The sequence below is a fragment of the Phalangium opilio genome, unplaced genomic scaffold (assembly GCF_054372755.1).
Source record: "Phalangium opilio isolate 3A_F unplaced genomic scaffold, DU_Popi_V2 ptg000106l_1, whole genome shotgun sequence".
Classification (NCBI taxonomy): Eukaryota; Metazoa; Arthropoda; class Arachnida; order Opiliones; family Phalangiidae; genus Phalangium; species Phalangium opilio.
Window position 1 is genome coordinate 2,415,465 of NW_028324208.1, and position 6,637 is coordinate 2,422,101.

The 6,637-nt window shown below is 40.4% G+C and overlaps 1 long non-coding RNA gene across 1 annotated transcript; it reads right to left on the bottom strand.

The window, feature by feature from the left end:
• Positions 1–3,003: 3,003 nt before the first annotated feature.
• On the bottom strand, positions 3,004–3,498 carry LOC149623944 (uncharacterized). Its single transcript, XR_016374666.1, has 3 exons — positions 3,370–3,498; positions 3,238–3,309; positions 3,004–3,058 (listed from the first exon to the last, which is right to left on the bottom strand). It is a non-coding gene; the product is annotated as an uncharacterized LOC149623944 (long non-coding RNA).
• Between the last annotated feature and the right edge of the window lie 3,139 nt (positions 3,499–6,637).

Genomic DNA, 6,637 nt, shown 5'->3' on the forward strand with positions numbered 1-6,637 from the left:
ATATTAACTAACCTTGGTCAATGTTTTCTTCTCCATATATGCAAACTAAAATTATTAACCCATATTTCCCTACTAATCTATGTAAATATATTTCTAGGTGCTGTAAGATCTAATATGATGTTTCGAAACTCGACTGAAAAAGAAGTAGAAGATGAAATCAAAGAATGGCTAAAGCATTCATCAACGAGAATGAGTAAGAAGCTAAAGCAAAACGAAAAGTCTTCTGTTGAAGCTAGAAATGTGGTCGATATTACCACAGAAAACGTGTCTACGGGAACAAGTGATAATCAAAATACCGAAGAGAACTAAAAATGACGGAGAAAGTGATATTTTTGGATTGTCTTAAAGCTTGGGACAATTAAGTTAAACTCAAACCATATTATTTGCTCCAAAAAGAGCTTAAAAGCTATTTTTTCACCCCCCCCCCCCAAAAAATTAAACCGAAAATCATTGTTCGCTTATCACTTAACGGTTGTGCATCGAAGTTTCTTATGTTTTTGGATTTTTTTTAATTTTTTCTTATTATTATTCTGAAAAATGGTTTAATTATATTTCATATCGACCGTTATGCAAACTTTGTGTCAGCTTTAATATAAAGTGTTTTCTAGCATAATTGTTAAGTTGATTAACAATTCAATGTCATATTATCAGTTTGTTTCTTTTGCTTTCGTTAGTCCTTTTAATGGAATGGTGAAGGTGCAAATACGGTGACGAACCAAATGCATAGTGAAACATTCGGGAAATATTAGATTGATTGTAAAATTACAGACATCTATCCTTAATGTTTCACTATGCACGTAGGTCATCACCCAATTTCCTTCCTAATTTTTCGTTTAAAACAACAAAAACATAATGATAGGAATTTATTTCGTGAATTTTCTTAAGGACTTATCCATGATTTAAAGTCAACATTTCCATTTTTGCTCTTTTTCAAAGAAATGCATAGAATTAGATTTTCATATTCAAAATATTACCTAAGTTTTGACAGAATTGTTCAATTTATAAGACTATCAAACCTGTTCTAAAATTAAGAGTATGAAAACATATCTAATGTGGTAATTTTTATAGTACATGCTTGTTTAGATTAAAACCGCCATAATTGATAACTTTAAAAATGGTATTGAACTTTTTAACAATTGGACTTAGGGCACAAAGTCTGGCGAAACAAATACTCTTGAAATGAAATTCAAATTCCAAACTAATGTAGGTGAAATTATAGTGATGAGCCCAACGTGCCCTTTTCGGTTGCAAAATGGTGGTAGGGGAAACATTCCATATCGATGATATCATGGTGGTGATGACAGTGTTGCCCATAGGTTCAAATATAGTGGTTTGGGAAAGGCTTCATTTAAGTATTTTATGGTGGTTAGGGTAACTTGATTGCAATTTCTGTTCAATATTGTGCAAAAGGTAAATGTTTCGTCCCTCTTTAATTATATTTGCAAAGAACCCTTTTCTTAAACGTTAAAATATGGGACAACGTTCCCTTAATGTTTTAATAAGGTAGAGACGTTTCCTAAAGGTTCAATTATGAGGATAGAGGAAACGTTATCTTAAGGATCAAATACGGTGGCAAGGGAGACGATTACTAAAGTTTCAAATACGGTGGCAAAAGAGCCGTTTCCTATAGGTTCAAATACGAAGGCAAAAGAGCCGTTTCCTAAATGTTCAATTACGGTGGTAGGGGAAACTTATGCTACAGGTTCATTTACGGTGGTAGGGGAAACGTTTCCTAAAGGTTCAATTACGGTGGTAGGGGAAACGTTTCCTAAAGGTTCAATTACGGTGGTAGGGGAAACGTTTCTTACAGGTTCAATTACGGTGGTAGGGGAAACGTTTCTTAAAGGTTCAATTACGGTGGTAGGGGAAACGTTTCCTAAAGGTTCAATTACGGTGGTAGGGGAAACGTTTCTTACAGGTTCAATTACGGTGGTAGGGGGAAACGTTTCTTACAGGTTCAATTACGGTGGTAGGGGAAACGTTTCCTAAAGCTTCAATTACGGTGGTAGGGGAAACGTTTCCTAAAGGTTCTATTACGGTGGTAGGGGAAACGTTTCTTACAGGTTCAATTACGGTGGTAGGGGAAACGTTTCCTAAAGGTTCAATTACGGTGGTAGGGGAAATGTTTCTTACAGGTTCAATTACGGTGGTAGGGGGAAACGTTTCTTACAGGTTCAATTACGGTGGTAGGGGGAAACGTTTCCTACAGGTTCATTTACGGTGGTAGGGGGAAACGTTTCCTAAAGGTTCAATTACGGTGGTAGGGGGAAACGTTTCCTAAAGCTTCAATTACGGTGGTAGGGGAAACGTTTCCTAAAGGTTCAATTACGGTGGTAGGGGAAACGTTTCTTACAGGTTCAATTACGGTGGTAGGGGAAACGTTTCTTACAGGTTCAATTACGGTGGTAGGGGGAAACGTTTCCTAAAGGTTCAATTACGGTGGTAGGGGAAACGTTTCCTACAGGTTCATTTACGGTGGTAGGGGGAAACGTTTCCTACAGGTTCATTTACGGTGGTAGGGGGAAACGTTTCCTACAGGTTCATTTACGGTGGTAGGGGGAAACGTTTCCTACAGGTTCATTTACGGTGGTAGGGGGAAACGTTTCCTACAGGTTCAATTACGGTGGTAGGGGGAAACGTTTCCTACAGGTTCATTTACGGTGGTAGGGGGAAACGTTTCCTAAAGGTTCAATTACGGTGGTAGGGGGAAACGTTTCTTACAGGTTCATTTACGGTGGTAGGGGGAAACGTTTCCTACGGGTTCATTTACGGTGGTAGGGGGAAACGTTTCCTACAGGTTCATTTACGGTGGTAGGGGGAAACGTTTCCTACAGGTTCATTTACGGTGGTAGGGGGAAACGTTTCCTACAGGTTCATTTACGGTGTTATACCTCTCTGTGACGACATCGTCCCTCGGAGAGGTAAAAATTTATTAGTTTTACAAATTGAAAGTCCAAAATTTCAGCACTACAAAGTATCTGAAACGCGCCTGCAATGACCCAACATTAATGCAATAGTTGCTTAATAAAAGGTAGAAGTATTTCTTTCGCTGTTGGTGCTTTGATTATAAAATAGGTACAGTTCATGGTGCCAAGTGCCAGGGAACATGGCTGTGATAGTCATGGAATATATATTATAAGTATAACGAATCAGGCTTTCATGACCCATAAGGATTAGGCAATCATATTTGTATCAAAACACAGTTATCTTGGTCATGGCCAGTGAATGACGAAATACCTTCGCTATGGGATGGTGCCTCATTTCATGTTCCAATCATTTACTAGGGTGCCTCTGTTGCTTGAAACTTATCTTACAGAACCAAACAATAAGTCAATAACAGAAACAATAAAATCATTCTTTACTACTTACTACAGTCTACAGAGCACTTTCTTCGTCATAAGCCTCGGTGTAAATCCTTTTCGACTTCGGGCAGAGTTCGACTTCATTTTCCCACAAAACAAAGGCATATTTTTTAAATTATAACAACGCAAACCCTTATATTTTTTAAACTAACAGTATTTAATACAATAATTTAGTTGTCTTTCTTTCTAAAGTCAACAACACCAAGAACAATATAATCCATTACCTGCCATTACCGCCATTAGCAACGACGAAATGTAGTCTGCTAAGTTCCGTTGAAAAAAGAAAGCAAAAAAACCGGTCAATTAACCGGTTCATGATGCTGAACGGTTTGCCGAGTTCTAAAATTACTACTTTGAATTTGGTGTATATTTTTCACGTGTCAATGTCGTCTGCTCAAAAATTTCAACCTATCACAAGTCTTAAGTGAGATTTGCCCCACAACCGCCACCGCCAATGAAAAGCCCTAAGTTCGATCCTGACCGACCAATCAGCGAGCTTAAGTCCGGGGGAGGAGCATACTTTTTCTGCAGAATACGGCCCCTGAATTTGCTTCCTCCTTTTGTCAAGTTTGTTAGGGGTACTGCTATTTCCGAGAAACGGTCAATGAATTCCCGTTACCACCCCACTAGTCCCAAAAAAGAACGCACAGCCTTTACGTTCCCTGGCGGAGGATATTCGGCGATAGCTTTGATCCTGTTCGGATCGGGTTGGATTCCGTCCTTCCCTACAATGTGGCCCAAATACTTCACACAAGGCTGCAAAAATATACATTTGGACATTTTTGCAGTCAGACCGGCCTTCCTTAACCTTTCAAAAACTATTTTTAGATGAGCCAAATGATCTTCCAAGGATGCAGAATAGACCAAAATATCGTCTATATAAATTTTCACAAATTCACCTAATTCTGTTTCGAAAACGATTTCCATACATCGCTGAAATGTTGCGGGAGAATTTCGCAATCCAAAGGGGAGAACATTGTACTCAAATAAACCCTTGTGTGTTATGAGGGCGGTAAGGTGTTTGGAGTTTTCGGCCATGGCAATTTGCCAAAACCCATCCTTTAAGTCTATTACCGAGAAGTATTCAGCCCCTTGCAACTGATCCATTTGATCTCTAATCAAAGGCATAGGATAGACATCTGGCACTGTGATTGCGTTTAGCTTTCTGTAGTCCCCACAGGGCCTAAGTTCGCCTGTCTTTTTGGGTACTAACACAATTGGTGACGCGTATGTCGAATGGCTTTTTCTAATTATCCCTTTCTCCAACATGGTTTTTATGTACTCCTCTACAATTGCTTTCTTGGGAGGGAACAAAGGGTATGGACGAGACTTTATGGAAACCTTGCTAGTAAGTTCTATTTTGTGTTCTACAATATTCGTTCTACCTGCAGTCCCGCTAAAAACGTCAGGATATCGTGCCAACAGCTTTTTAACCTCGGGATTCAGCTCGGCCTTGCCTTCTTCTAGGCCAGCGCTGACAGCCAAGCTCCGATTCTCCTTTTCTACGCTAAGGGGTTCCTTTTCAACAAAACCACACGCGTTGTTTCCCCCTTTCCCCTTATCTCTTATCAAAGGGTAGCCTATCTCTTCATCATTGAAATAGTATTTCAAAGCGTGTGCCTTAGCGTAGATTCCAGTGTGTAGCGCGAAATCCCACCCCAAAATGGAGTCCGCGTCAAGATTTCTTAACACACAGATTTTCCATTTCCATGCCCTAGGAGCTATTCTGATCCATACAGTCAGTTTTCCCAAAATTTTCATTTCCCCTTTTGTGGCATTGTTAACGTTTGGGCCATTCCAGGCCGTTAGCTTGCTATCCATTTGTAATCATTTAAAGAGCTATTTTGAGATGGCGGTTATATCTGACCCTCCATCTAACAGTGCCGTTCCCTTCCAATTCCCAATAGCTACCGGAATTTGTGGCCTTGAGTGATTATTGACCGCACAAGTTAAAATTTTGGCCCCATTGTCATTTGAATCGAGGTCCACGTCCCCTACCAATGAAGCTAAGTCTTTGTACTCGTTTTTCGACGCCATTTCTGCACTCTCCTGATCTCCCTTCTCAAGACAATCCTTAACTTCAGTACAGCTCAAATTAACAATTTTTTCCCAGGTCGTTTCCAATTTGCTAAACAGCGCGTCAGGATTTCTATATTCTAGGCTAACTAATGAGCAGGCAGCTGCTTCCTGTTCATTTGTGGTATCCCTAGCTTCAGACTCGCTACCTGACATTGCTGCTACCCTGGTCGGGCCTTCTCTTCTCCCAGAACCGTCGCACTGAAAAGACTTATGGGCTGGTTTACCACACGTAAAACAAACTATGGGGCGGCGCCTTGCACTTCTATGAGACCCTTCATTCTGGGTTTCAGTCTTTTTGCTTTCAGACGAGTTTGATGGCTCCTCTTTTGATTGTTTCGCCATTGCCCCATTACCATGCCCACCTGGTTTCGCTTCGCTAGCCCGACTGCCGTTACCATGGAACGCAGACGAACTCCCTCTAGTTTGCCTTCTCTTTTCTTCGCGAGCCTCCTCATCAAACTTCTCACACCTCTCCCTCAAAGATTCAGCCTCTTGGGCCTTGTTTTGGATATCTGAGAGGGTGTCGTCATCATCAATGTGCATGTTACTAATTAACCATGGATTCAAGCCAGCCAGGACTTTGTCTACAATCTCTTCTTCAGACATATTACTACCTGCTTGTTTACATAATCTTTCGAGATCTAAGATATAATTCAAAACAGACTCTCCCTGGTTTTGCTTTCTATTGGCTATTTGGGTTCTCAATTTTCGTTTAAAATCCTTTGCTAAAAACGCTGAGCTAAATTCGGTCTTAAAGTCAGACCATTCGGTAACACGCGACTTTACCCTATCCCACCAAAAATTCAAATTACCTGTTAGCATCAAAGGGATGGATTCCACAACTTGGGCATCCGTAGCCTTTCTAGCTCTAAGGCATTTCTCAGCCTCGTGTAAAAAGAATAAAGGGTCTTCACCCCTTTTACCCCCAAATTTTGGTAAAGGATTCTCCTTGATGCTAACCAAATCATTTCTATCTCCTCCCCTCGGCGCTAATGCCGTTGCTAACCTTTCTATCATCTCCCTGTTAGCCAAACGGTCAGCTTCTTGCTGCTCCCTCATTTGATTTAAGATGATAGCTAACTGATCCATTGGATCCAAAAGTTGAAATGCTCTTGTTTGACTACGGGTTTTAGCAAAGAACATACCCTGGTTCCACAAAAATGAATTTATGGTAGCCCACTTTTAGGGTCTACCAT